This window comes from Papaver somniferum, chromosome 1 (assembly GCF_003573695.1).
Source record: "Papaver somniferum cultivar HN1 chromosome 1, ASM357369v1, whole genome shotgun sequence".
Taxonomy (NCBI): domain Eukaryota; kingdom Viridiplantae; phylum Streptophyta; class Magnoliopsida; order Ranunculales; family Papaveraceae; genus Papaver; species Papaver somniferum.
In genome coordinates this window covers 218,882,887-218,898,306 of record NC_039358.1, presented here as the reverse complement: position 1 = coordinate 218,898,306, position 15,420 = coordinate 218,882,887, and positions in this window count along the sequence as shown.

The window sequence follows — 15,420 nt, the reverse complement described above, 5'->3', positions numbered from 1 at the left end:
TCAAAATGTTTGATGTTTTGATGAACTCTCTAACATTAGTTAATCTCACATCCAAAACAAAATTAACCCGTAATACGATTAATTAGTGCTTATTATTCAGGGATAAAATAGGTAGTTAGGTAATTATTTTAATAAGGGGTGGTGTGTAGGTGATTTCTAATGACCTTTTTTATCATCTATCTATAGGCCCCAATTAAGTGGTATAGGCCCCAATTTATAAGGGCAAATTTTGTTTCCTAACTCAAACTTTACACGGTGACTCAAAATTGTCTCTATAAACAAAAAACTGTTAATTTACTTTAAAATCCGTTTGGCAACTTACAAGTATGAGTCCTGTGGTAATTTTTATAAGGATATTTATAACATTCCCACATTTTTACGCTTTATGGTGATTGTGAGGCATATTTTGACAGATCAGGTCTTTTTGTAGTTACGATCGAAGTTGAATCATAACATCATATTTTGGGTTTCGGTCTAGATTTTAGACAATGGTGATTTTAGACAATTGTAAGTCCAATGACATATTTCCAGTCACGGTGTTGACTAGGGTCACATAGTTCAAGAGGCAAATTTCAGGCCATGATTTAGATTTTGGTCATGTGCTCATTTGCACGCTACAAATTTTAAAATTTTGGGTCTTGTTTAATCTTTGACGAATTTTTTTACAAGATTCATGGATATCAATTCAGGGATTGTGAAATGTCTTCTATCTCGTTGTAATACTGCTTATCTCTCTTCCTCGCATGATTTCCACTCTTTTCGACCTCTCTTCTTGACTGTTGCTCCTCTCTTTGAGCTCCAACGGCTAGTTTTTATCGGTTTTTGAGCCGGTGTTTCTCACCGGAGTTCTTCTTATTCTCATGCTCTTCTATGTCACTCAACTAGTTTCTTCATCATGATCCCTATTAATGATCAAATCACTTTGGGTCCTCATCAGATAACAAATATCTCTCAAATTATGGAAATCACTAGAAATTACTACAACTCGCTCACGATCATAATCACTCAAAATTACAACAAGGATATCACCCAAAACAACAACACCTTTACAAGATCAGTGCACCCTGATGGCATCCATTACTCTCGTATACTCACCAACAATTTACAAAATAAGCCTTTCACATATTCTCAGAACTCTTACCTAAGCTAAAGATATGGGTCTCTTATCTGGTATCAAATCTGCAAGAATGATCCCTCCAGCAACCATCTACTCTTTGCTGATGATTGCATAATTTTCTGCAAAGCAAGCAAAATGGAAAGTCAAATTTAATGGAGTGTCCCAATGAGACCTCTGGTCAGTTTATCAACTTCAACAAATCTAGAGTGTTCTTCAGCAAGAACACTTATCCTAGTCTGAGCACAAGTACGAGAAAAAACATGGGAGTTCAAGTCCTTCAGCTGAATGATAAGTATCTTGGATCTCCCCTCTTCACTCATAAAAGAAAAATTATCTCCTTCAAGCCTGTAGTTGATCAACTTAAGCTCAGATTATTTAGTTGGAAGATTAGTTGTGACAGACCGGAAAATTATGCCTAGCGCGCCTGGGCACGCAGGCCATAACTTCTCTGATGCGCCATGATGATTCTACTTATCTGGCCTTCAAGCTAGGCAAATGCATGTCCATTTTCCCTTGCAAGCATGCTCATGGATCATGATGCAGCTAAGTTAGCTTCCACACCGTTCCAACTTACCATAGAACAAGAGTATAAAGCCTTGCCTCAACGTAGGAAATTCATCACTAAACTTCTTATCTAGTTGAGTAACTATCATACTGCCAAAGCCTTGAAGGATACAGCCGATGCACCTTACATGCATCACTGGATACCGAGTCTTGTTCAGGCATAAGACATGCCTTAAACTTACACATAGGCCATTGCAGGCCTAATACCCCCATCTTCACTTAGCTTGGCATAATGAAATTAATCGCTAAATAAAACTATATGCCACAAACCGCAACCCAAACAGACTCCTAACGAAAAAGTTATTAAAAAGACAAAAAACTTTCCTAAAACGGAAAAAACAGCCTTTTGAGGCCTTAAACGATGAAATTTGGCTAACATTCCAAGACCATGATACAAAGTATCACGTCTTGACGTTGGGTCATTTCCAATCAATTTAGACCTTTCTTGAGCTAAATTACGACACTCGGGTTTTTAGCCTCCATATAGGGTATAACTTGCTCATCTGCATCTATTTGTCTCATCAAGTTTGGACATAATCATCTCCCGTGTAGAGCTACTGAGCTAGATGATATGAGAGGCCAATGTGCCACAATCATCTCTCAAATAAATGATATGAGCGGAAATGTGCTGGACTGGCAATGCTGCAACTCATTGCGGTTTCCTACGTACCCTTTCCTACTCTAAAGGGATCAAGCACAGACCATAGTTCATCTTCGAAGGAACAAGAAACTTAATCCAACTCGTTTCCAAGGCCGCGGCCAAACAATAATGGTACAATGGCCTAATCCGTATAGGTCGTTCCGTCAAAATACGTCCAAGTGATGAATACTTTGTCTGCGGCATGGCATAGTGATGCCCATGATTAATATGCTCCATTGGCAAGGATAAGCATATATAAATGAGGCTTAGGCATCATTTATACTCTTCCGGCTAAGCCATGAAGCTTACTTGGTGCATAATAGGCATATGCACCTTCAACCAGCTACCTCTCCCTATATATGTTAACTTGACATTTTTACAACTTAAATTAGGGGACAAAAATCATTCATCAACTCCCAAGGCCGTGATGGATGCATCTTACTATTCTCGCCAACAACAATGTACGACCGTGATGGCTGTACATTCAGTTCTGGCTCACAGGCCAGTTCCAAGGCCCGACCATGATGACTAAACATTTCCTGATCCAGGTCCATTGTACGGACGTGATGGATGTATTTCCGTCTTTGGCCCATAAGCCATTAATTCCAATGTCCAGCCGTGACGACTGTGCATTCCCAAGGCCATCCTGCTATGGCCTGTTGCGATATTGTCCATAGGCCAATAACCTGCGTAATACGCCGTTGTGGCGCTACCGTAGCGCCCCCTAAGCTAGCATCTGACTAATCCAAGAGATTAACTAAATAAAGAGGCACTAAGAATCTAAATCATTTACTTAAATATTCAATTTAGAAATCTGCTACAAAAGTTAACCCAAAATTAGCCCCGCTCCGATATACCAGTTTCGGAGAGTAACATTGGTGAATACCATACCAGTTGTAGCAAACCCGACTTCTTTAAAAGAATGACTCTTTAGGTAGTGGTAGCAGTAGTAAAAGAATGTCTGCAGAAATTGGAAGAACTCGGATTGTTAATGGAGTTTGCTCTGAGAATACAAGGCAACAAGTTAGAGAAATGTTCCAGGAGAAAATTTACTGAAACAAACTTGAAGAAAGATGTGTTGAGTATGTTTGTTGAAGCTAGAAATGTCTTCTGTCAAAAGAAATTGGATGCTAGTAAGCAAAGGGAAGAAATAAAGTGTTTAGTTTTGACAATTCATATCAACGGCGTCAGATACCCGCAACAGAAGTAATATTATCACATATCCCAGCAGCATCACCATTACCCACAACAACAACACCTGAAGAAGCCTTTGCAGCATCAGCATCATCAACACCAACAAGTTGGCATGCACGACGACCATGCCTTAGTTCTTGGTATGAACACACAAGAACAAATGGATGATGTGCTGAAGTATTTTAGTCATCTCAGTTAAATTTATGCTTACTGGATTTTTGTTTCTGAATTATTTTGCATGATGTTTTTTGTTTTATTGCATCAAGCCGATGTTGTACATGTGTTGTTAGATATAAGACGTTATTGAATGTATTATAGGTTAAGAGCTTCTTGGTCTGTTAAGTTAGAGGAGTTTACAGATTGGCAAAAAGAGGTTAAAGAGTAAGGGCTTTCTGTGATTCTCAGATACCACTAGCAATTTGAGCTGACCTGTGAAAATAGGATACATATTCAATTGTAGAGCAGTATGAAAAACTGATGTAGATATTGACCATGAACTCATACATACAAATACATGTATTCCTTACATGATTCATTTGTGTGTTCTTTTAATTTGGTTTTATAAAACTTGCCTCTAGTTCTGGGTTCCTGACTTTAATTCTGGGACCTCAGATGTTTGGAATCCTTATTTCACCAGATTATTTCTTTTCAATTTGGGAGGTAATCTTAATCAAGTAAGATTAGGAGAGATTTTTATAGGTGACATGGTGGAAGGAGTATCTTCTGGTAGAGCATCTCCTGAAGGTTCAACGAATATATATTTTCTGAAATTTGAAGGTTCAGAAGATAGGTTTCCCCAGAAATATTATATTTAATAGAGTGTTTAAACAGGGTAATTATTTCGATAAAAGGTTTGCTACATGTGATTGTTCTGATTTCAGTTTTGGTTGTAAAAGCGGAGGAAATTCGTTTGTGTTTATTTAACCAACCAAGGACAACTGTGAATGATAAAAAGTATTAAAGTATGGTACTAATACTATGTGTCTAATATTATCCCGGATTTGAGTGTTGAGTAAGTGATCATGACTCATGAGCTCCATTTTTGTTTTGTTTTCCGCACTCACTGCCCCAAGCACTGAATATGGTGTCGCTCTAAAATAAAATATGGGGCCATTTCAAAGGCCATACAAAATTCTGCTCTCCTCACAAATTCTGCAATAAATGGCACCAGTTTCTCATCGCCAATGGGATAGCCTCCAAAAACCAACCATCCAGCATAAAAGAAGCAAATGCACAAATAGATTATTAAAACCCATGTGAAACTTCGTCTTGCAGCCTCCTCCCAATATGGAACGGCCAAATTTGCATGCGCTCTTCTGATCAACTGTGGATCAATATATAGCTTGGGCTGATACAATTCTCCTTTGCACCCATCCCATTCTTGTGCGACACAATTCTCTTTTTCAAGATTTTTCAGTGAAACTCTAGTGTTCACATGGGGAGTTGCACTAAAATACTTCAAACCCAAATCAGAAGTATCTTCGATGACTAACATTGTGATTGAGGTTTCCGGGTCAAAACAATAAAGATTCGACTTGTTGCACCAGTACATGACTTTATTCTTCTATGTTATGAGGAGCGGGTCGTAATCATCATCCATATGACACATCCCAATACAACCAAGAGATAGGCGGTGGCCGCGGCATCTACTTCGACATCACTTAACGGCCCTTTATGTTCTTTCTCGGCAGTGCCTTAGAACATCTTGATCAACTGGATCATGTTAAAATGTCTAGTTATGTAAGAGAAACACCTGGTGCTGTCTGTTTATCCCAACCAAAACACTTTTTACACAAATCATAAAGTTGTTCCCAGGTTAACTGCTTTGTGTACTCATACTTGACAGCTACACCATGGTCATTGAGATTAAGAATCTGCTTTGCATCATCTGGAGTAATGGTCATCTCCCTGGACGGCATATGAAAGGTGTCAGTCTTGGGATACATTATTTTATCCACAAAAGCCGATATCACGACCCAATCATGGTCCAACATTGAGTTCTAGGCATCACCAACTAATCCAGTGTTGGCTATCCTTCGCTTGAACCTCTCACATTCACCGTCTAAATGTCAATTTTTCAATACTTTTGTTGGTGCGGCAGTGGGCTTGAGTAGACGAATCGCATCGGAATGATACTATCAAACACACAACACATTACAAAATTAATAGAGTATTATAATCAATAAAACGACAATACATTAGTAAAATATAATACGATTATTACCTCGGTTTCGTAGATTTCTCTGGCCCAGGAGTCTTTATAGCCAAATAACAATGCTCCTCCATCTCTAGGTAGCCCAGGGATTTCTTCTTCAAAATCTGTCTTCTTCAAAGAGATGGGTACAAGGTGTGATGCTTTCTTCGCGATTGGCTTCCTTGTAACTCCTCCTTATCCTTGTGCACCACTTGGTTGTCCTTCTTCTTGAGTGATTTCTGGAGCGCTTGCTTGTACTTCTTATTGAGTTCCTTGTTGAGCGCTTGGTTCCACTTCTTTTTGGATCCTCTCTCTCCGCGCACTAGCGCTTAGTTTCTTACCCCCTTTTTGACGAGGCCCTGTAACAGTTGTATCTTTGTCTTTCTTACCTCGCCTGTCCCTAAACAATAAAATTGGTTCGTAAGAATCATTTTACAAACTCCACAATCGGGAGAAAAAAAACTAGAATATGACTTCCGATTATGCACAATCAGATGAAAAGGTAAAAGCTTTTCTTCCGATTACACCTAATCAGAAGTCATATTCGAGTTTTTGTCTCCCGATTATGCATCAATTTGGGTTCAGAAACTGATATATAGTTATGAGACATATATAATCGAAAGGTATTGAAAATAACATATCAACCGGTTGTCTATACTCGGAAGTAAATAAATAGCCTTTGGCTTCCGATTAAAACGTAGCCCCGAAATAGGATTTTGCTAAAATCACAAAATTTTCAAATTTTAAAACTTACATAATCGGTAGTGTGTTGAATTCGTTTAATCTACGATTATACACAATAGAAAGACAAATACTATATAATATATTCCGATTCTGGGTACCAATTGTGTGTCCCTACATGTTCTAATTCTCTGTTATAATCGGAGGGCAGCATATAACCTATCTACTGATTATGTCAGTTTTATGGTTCAGTGGCAAATAGCTTTGTATAATCGGAAGTAATCTATAAAAATTAACTCCCGATTGTGGTCGATGTAACCGAAAACCCTAGAAAATGGACATAATCAGGAGATAAATGTTAGATCTATCTACCGATTCTGGGAAATAACCGAAAACCCTAGAACTTATTTTCATGGATTCGTCTAATTGAAGAAACATAAACACATAAAACGACAGAAACTTACCTAATTGGGGCCATTTCCTGGAGATTTTGATTATCAGAATCACCACCACCACCTACCCGAGCGACGTCATCCTATTCATGTTCTTCGTGTTCGTGTTCTTCGTCGTTTGAGGCAGTTACAATCGATTTGTTCTTTAGTTTTTCTCAATCTCTCGAGGGTTCATTAGTATCAGTCATCGTTTTATAGAAGAATCGACGATGTTTTTGATTCGGCGATGAACGACTACGATGAATTGAAGTTTGAATAGGGGGGAATAGTGTTTTTACTATCCACAATCTGAAGGGAAGAAGAAGAGGAGAATAAGAGTTGAAAAGAAAAGAAAGAAAATGAAATGAAATTAGATTTTGGGTGGTCTTAATCGTTCAAAGGTTGTGTCAGCAACTATAATCGGTAGTCATATGATGTTCTTTTGCTACTGATTATAGACGGTTGCCCCAAATTCATTGTTTCTTCAAAACATATAAAATTGCGTTAGCATACTAACATATCATATATACCTATTATTAAAGTAGAAAAACGCAATTTTAGTATTGTCCTAAACAAGGGTTTGACAATTATTTCATCCTTCTATGACTCTCAGTGCATTATGAATCTTGATGATATGAGGTCCACAAGTGGTTTTTGTGTGCTTTTTTAGGTTCCAATCATGTTTCTTGGTCCTCAAAGAAAAAACCAAATATTGCAAGAAGCTCCACTGAAACTCAGTATAGATCATTAGAACCTTGATGTTTTATTTCTTTTCTTCTACTATTGTTCGTGATAACAAAAGATCAATTTCATTATTTAGCTCCGTGTCCCAAACTTCATATTAGAATGAGGTATGCAACTATTGACTTTCACTTAATCAGGGAGCTCACCCAAGCTAAAGTGTTGAAGTTATATAAGTTTCTACTTTCTACTGATTCCTTTCCGTTTGTTGATGGGATGGTAAAAGGATGTAGCCCTTATGCTACTCCTGAGTGTCTTTAACACTCTCCACCTTTTTTTTTGGATCTATTGTGATTTCCTACAGCTGCCGGTCTCTTTTGGTATATGACCTACTGTATCCGGTTCACACTTTTCTCTTCTCTGTTGTATATAAAGTCATAAACCCTATGTAGAATCTTCGACTTGTCCAAGATTATCATTGCTTACACAACAGTAGTGTATGCTGTGTCACGGGACGGCTGAGATACATCCGTTGTATCAACTTGCGATTGTGATCTCTCCCTCCCCTCCCAGATTTGTTTGATCCGGTGGCTATCATTGTTAGTTGTCGTTTGTAAATGCCACCTGGTCATTACTATCGTGGCCCACCAACTTTAGAAGGATCAAAGAAACTCCGTTCACTCTCTTTTCTAACGCCTCAATGAAGCCTCTGTTTACTCTGAACGATTCACTTACTCCATTATCTGTGATTGAATCTTCAATGTCCATTAGTTCCGTTTTTTCAATACAATCTCAGGTCGCTCGAAATTCCCCTTCAAACATTTTCAGAGCTTATGAAATAAGTAACGGTTTTAGGTTTGCCCTAATAATTTGATATCTGATCGGATTGATTTATTGGTGGAATGAAAACAAAAGAAACGCACGCCATGAATTTCATTGCCTGCGGCCTCTATAAAGTGTCTCCGAAAATCACAGGAAATCATAAGTCTCACAGGTTCACCATGTAAGTTTCCACTCTGTTAGAGCATAGCTCGGTCGACCTCGCATACGTTGCTATCTCAAGCATGTTTGTCAATGTTAGTGATCAAAACTATGAGTCTTGATTTCTAGCCTACATAGCTAAGTCTCGGACTAGGATAAAAAAGTGTAGTTGAGCTCAAGGACTTCATGACGATTCATCATACAACGACGAAGATCTACTCAAGGAACCGTGAAACTTCATCAACAAAAAGGTATGTGGAGACTTGAACTTATCTATCACTCAAAAGTCTATATGTTCTATCTCCTACTTCTTATGAGACAAAAGTCGTATGCTATATAGACTGGATCATACACATTTGATATCTCGAGCCGAGTATATCTCGCCTGTCTATATCTCGGAATCATGTGTTGGTAAAGCGTTTCGCTTTGATCAAGTTTATCTCCACCTAGTGACGAAAGTCACGAAAAGTTTCAATTACTTTGAGAATTGCATAAGATCTCATAGCAATTGAACAACTCTCTAACTAGTTCATTTGAGTCAATTGAACTAGTTATGGTGAAGAAGAACAAGGTTAATATGAAATGCTTATACGGTTAACCTTTTGGGTTACTATGTTGAACCAACATACACGTACACATTTGGGCATGGTTTTCACAAACCCAGTAAACGTCTACCCAAGGGTGTGTGACAAGCTAATATTTAGATCTAATGGTTGAGAAATATCAGCTTGAATCTAAATCAGGTTTTCATCTAATGTTGAATATGGATTCCTTTGTAACTAAGGAAAAACCCTGATTTGAAGACTATATAAAGGAGACATCTAGCATTGTACAAACTAATCCCCACACGTCTGTGTGATACTAGTGCGCTCGCTAGAGTCGATTCTCCTTTAAGCTTTGGTTTTCTTCTCTAAAACCAGGTTAACGACTTAAAGACTTCATTGGGATTGTGAAGCCAGACCGATACTACTTTTACGTAGTTGTATGATCTGATCTTGCATCTTCTATCGTACGAGTACAATCTTTGATTGGCTTGAGATCGTGAGAGTTCTCCGATAGGCAAGATAAAGAAGTCACAAACATCTTCGTCTCACTGTTTGTGATTCCTCGACAAACCGCCTGTGTAGTCAGGAAGGATTGTAGAGAGGTGATTGATTAATCTAGGCTGTTCTTCGGGAATATAAGACCGGATTATCAATTGGTTCATGTTCACCTTGATTTCATATCTTAAGACGGAACAAAACCTAGGGTTTATATGTGGGAGACAAATTTATTCTTTGATAGACTTTTCTGTGTGAGAGAGATTTGTTTATTATCAAGTCTGCGATTTTGGGTTGCAGCAACTCTTGGTTGTGGGTGAGATCAACTAAGGGAATCAAGTGCGCAGTATCCTGCTGGGATCATAGGCGTAGGAGTACAACTGTACCTTGGATCGGTGGGAGACTGATTGGGGTTCTACTATAGTCCAGTCCGAAGTTAGCTTGGAGTAGGCTAGTGTCTGTAGCGGCTTAATATAGTGTGTCTTCAATCTGGACTAGGTCCCGGGGTTTTTCTGCATTTACGGTTTCCTCGTTAACAAAACTTCTGGTGTCTGTGTTATTTCTTTTCCGCATTATATTTTTTATATAATTTAAATAATACAGGTTGTGCGTTAAAGATCATCAATTGGAAATCCAACCTTTGGTTGTTGATTGATATTGATTGATCCTTGGACATTGGTCTTTGGTACCGTCCAAGTTATTCCTTGTATTTGATAAAGACTCGCTATTGATTTTAGCTTGAGTAAAAATCAAATCAAGAGTGAGATATTAATTCCTTGAGATACTTTTATCTAGATTGAGTCTGACTGTCTAGTTGATTCTCTAGCAAAGTATTTCGGAGTTAGTCCATACAGATTGCTAAGAAAAATATTGGGTGGTGTTGTTAGACCCCCGCCTTTTCAATTGGTATCAAAGCAGGCAAACACGGTAAACCTAATAATTTTGTGTTTATTCGTTCCATATAAATTTCCCTATGGGAAATTTCTTTGGAAAACTTGCTCCTGGCATCTGTAACGCACGCCAGAATTCCTTTAAGATTGTTCAGAGATTGTTATGGTTAAAACCTCTGGGTTCTCATGATAATCTTACTTCATCTAAAAGGGGAGATTTAGATGATAAGAAGCAATCTGAAGGAAAAAAATAAAAAGAAGGAAAAACTGGGAAAACGTTCAATACGCTCAAGGATATGAAACCTCACTAGATTAACTCTTGATCTCTATGAGGAATACTATCATGATGGATCAATTGATAAAAGTCTGTTTAAAGCATTCGAAGGCGTTTTTAAATTCTTAGAAAAACTTAATTCTGTTAAGTCTAAGAATCTTTCCGGAGAGGGTGTTGGCCGTGTTAAAACTGTTAATACCAAATAACCCAGAAATCGGAAATATCCTTCTTCTAGCCCGAACCAACGAAGAATAGAAAGATCCAGCTGCCCTGACTATCATCATTGTTTTGATTATACTACAGGGACTGTTCACACTTATCAACTAGACGTGTCGGATGAGAACTCCTCTGCGCATTATGCCTCTTGGTAACAAGACTGGCTTTTCCCATTTGTACATATCTTGAAGTGGGACAAAAATTGGCTTGAGTTGTGTACAGTTATGCTGTTGATTGATTAACTTTCTATTGCTTCTGTTATCTTCCACACTTATGTTGGTTGTTTACCTCTAATATGGAAAGGGCTAAGATTTTTCCTTACGTCTTGTGAGTTACGGTTCGTGTACAACCCAAGCCCATGAATGAGGAATTTATATATGTTGGTGGTCCGCATACCTCCTCCTTTCTCATCTTCCGTCCGCGTACTAGGGTTTGTGCTTCTCCACCATTAAAGCTTTTTTGAAGAAATCAAAAGAAAGGGTGTTTGAGGTTCTCTTCAAGTAAGTAATTTCCTCTTGTATATCTCTTTATGATGATTTCTAGAAGCATGAAAAGGAGTTCTAAAAGCTCAAAATCCTCTAGCTTGAATCCTCCTTGTGATCAAAATTCTCTTAGAATTAGGTTTGTAATGATTCTTATGATAGAAATTTTGATAGGATTGCTTCCAAAGGTTTTATTCTAGAGAAGAAATTGGAAACCTTTAGTGGAAATGAAGAGGATTTAGCTTGCTTCAAAAATTTCAATCTTGGGAATATCTTTAATGGCCTTGGTGAAGGTTTTGATTCTCTAACAAGGATTTTCTATACCAACATTCATGATGTTGATTTTAAGAAGATGGAATTCGAATCCATGATAAATAGAGAAATATTTCTTGTTAGTAGAGAGCTTATTTCAAGGGTCACCGAAATACTGTTGGGCAACGTACGGTTACCTAGACCAAGTGATGAACGTCCATCATATGATGATATCTCTATTGGAATTTGTGGAAAGAAGGTTGTTTGGAGTCAAGGAAAGTTTCCTACTAATGATATTAGTATTGCTTTGATGGCGTTTGGAAAACTCGGTATCTCTAACCTTTGTCCCACCACAATTGAGAATTCTTGGTGGAGTTATGCGTTTGTAGAATTGATCTTCTTCCTTGCATACGACAATACAAATATTGATATTTGTGGTTTTATCATCTCTCAAATGATGACGATGACTTCTCACATCAAGATGTTAGGATATCCTTGTTTGATTAGCCAAATTTGTCGTGATCATGGACTTGACTTTATTGGAAATTCTCTTGGGGTTCCCAAACTTGTTCGTCCGTGTACCTTTCGGCGTATAAGGGAAAATGTTCGCAAGCGACAAAGAGGTACTCCTCTTGATGTTGAAGACCCTACCACCTTGAGGCTTATTCAAAAAGTTTACAATGGTGTATGCAAGGTGAATGCAAGAGTAAAGTGCTTAAAAGATCAAGTGTCATTAATTGGAACCAAGTGTCCCGAGATCAAGGAAGAGTTGGATTCAATTCAAGCTACTTGGAAATTGTCCGATGATGAAAGTGATGAGTAATGCATCTTCTTATATGCCTAGTATGCCTTCTTTTTGGATTAGTTGGAAGAATAACTAGTGCTTTCAATAGCGAAAATTGTGACTACACATAGCTATTTTTGTTTTCATCTTCTTATGTTATTTTTTAGATTTATTGGTTTCTAAAAATATTTGGAGGATGATGTTATTGCAGTATTGACCGTTATGATTTTGTGATATTGCAATTTGATTATGGGACATGTATTGTTTGCGTCCGTGAACTTGAAGGTCCCATATGCTGTCAAAAGTAAAGTCGTTAATGAATTGGTATTCGTAATGATGAAAGGACGAATGGACTTTTGACAATTACAAAGTTATGCCTATGCAGTCATGTATTTGATAGAAAATAGGATAAAATCTTTTGTTTGACAAGGATAAAGTCTATTATGTCGTTATGATGGAAAATAGAATAGATCCTTGTATGTTATCCACAGTATTGATCTTCATTGATCCATTTTGTTATGTTTTACCGTGAAGGCTCCATTGTGTGTCTTATGTTGAGCACGATACAACTAAGTCGATTATTATTATTGGCTTTGTTGGTTGTTCCATAAGATGTTATATGTTGAGCATTATGAACTAAATTAATTATCTTGGTTGGATATTTAGTTATTTGCTCCGAAAGTCTTCTTTTGTCGAGCAAATCATTTGACAATTAAATTGATTATTTTTGTGATTAGTTTGGTTGTTTGTATTCCAATTAGATTAATTATAAGTTCTCTTGTAATTAGTCTAGTTGAGTTTTCATATATTTCACAAGTTCTTGTGTTAAGTATATGAACGGCTATACAAATCATGTTCTATTGGTTGATGTAGTCGTAGCTCCGTAAGTTTACTTATGTTGAGCACCTTCAATTAAATTGATCACTTTTGTGGTTTGATTTAGTTGCGTATTCCAATTAAATTAATCATGGGTTTTCTTGTGATTAATTTGGTTGAGCTTTGGATATAGAAAATCATTTCTATGGTTTTTGGTGTCCAATTTAAAAATCCTTTTTTCTTTCGAAATTAAGGTCGCTCTTGTTGTTCTTTCGGAAATGACATCAAATGGGGGAGAGTTCTTTTGAACCTGTGCTTAATGGTAATATCTTACGGGGTGTGCGGCTATGGAATTTTATAGGGGTTATCTTGTATCTTAAAACTCCTTGATGAATGCATTTAGCTTTGGCTTTATGATTGCATCTAAATTAAGTTGATATGTGTTTTTCTTTTAGTCTATGAAATGTCTCTTGTGGAAATTTCATTATGATCCCGTTCTTGTACCTTTGCCAATTTTATTGATAAAAAGGGGGAGAAATATTGTAGTTCACACTACAAATACATATGATTTTTGGATCATTGTGTAAGGGGGAGTGGTTTCCATGATCGAGATGGAGTATTGACTAAGGGGAAGTGATACATATCACCATAGTGTTATTGTTAAAGTCGTGATAAAATTGAACTTTGATGTTACATAATAATACTATGACACTGTGTAATAATGATCGAGAATCTCGATTTCTCTCATTGTTATAATTACAAATCTTCAACAACGGTGATGCTAAACTTACAACCTTTGGGATCATTGGAGTACTTGGAAGGACGAATATTTCAGGGAACGTTGAAGATTAGACTATGGAATAGGAGCCACCAAAGTTTATCTTTTTTGTATTTCATATGTATTAATAGTTTTGTAACTAAAATTGACAAAGGGGGAGACTGTTGGAGCATAGATCGGTCGACCTCGCATGCGTTGCTATCTCAAGCATGTTTGTCAATGTTAGTGATTAAAACTATGAGTCTTGATTTCTAGCCTACATAGCTAAGTCTCGGACTAGGATAAAAAAGTGTAGTTGAGCTCAAGGACTTCATGACGATTCATCATACAACGACGAAGATCTACTCAAGGAACCATGAAACTTCATCAACAAAAAGTTATGTGGAGACTTGAACTTATCTATCACTCAAAAGTCTATCTGTTATATCTCCTACTTCTTATGAGACAAAAGTCGTATGCTATATAGACTGGATCATACACATTTGATATCTCGAGCCGAGTATATCTCGCCTGTCTATATCTCGAAATCATGTGTTGGTAAAGCGTTTCGCTTTGATCAAGTTTATCTTCACCTAGTGACGAAAGTCACGAAAAGTTTCAATTACTTTGAGAATTGCTCTGACGCAAAATGGTCTGTGAATAACGGCTATATAACGTCCTCTGAGAATGTCTCAATGATTGGAACGAGAGTTTAGATTACATAACCATGTATTCCTTAATCCGAAGCTTTCGAACTTTGTTGATTGAGAGAAACCGGAGGAATTGGCTTTGCCAAGTCCGCGAACCCAGTCCGCGAACTGACGGAAGTTCTTGTACCGAGAATTTCTGCTGGGATTTTTCAAAAAATCGTTTGCGTGTAAGTCCGCGAACCTAGTCCGCGAACTGGCGAATGTATATTTGCCGAGATTTTCTGCTGAGTTTGGAAAACTCCACCGGTTGTCTTAAGTCCGCGAACTTGTTTGTGAGCTTAAGAGGTTATGATCTAAAGATGTGCTTCGAACACGAAACTTAAATTACTAAGGAATGTTTTATGTAAACAGTGGCTATAAAATTCATGAGACGATTCAATCAAATCGAATCATCTTTGTTTCAATTGTGTCTTGTGTAGTTACATAAGATCTCATAGCAATTGAACAACTCTCTAACTAGTTCATTTGAGTCAATTGAACTAGTTATGGTGAAGAAAAACAAGGTTAATATGAAATGCTTATACGGTTAACCTTTTGGGTTACTATGTTGAACCAACATACACGTACCCGTTTGGGCATGGTTTTCACAAACCCAGTAAACGTCTACCCAAGTGTGTGTGACAAGCTAAGTTTTCGATCTAACGGTTGAGAAATATTAGCTTGAATTTAAATCAGGTTTTCATCTAACGGTGAATATGGATTGCTTTGTAACTAAG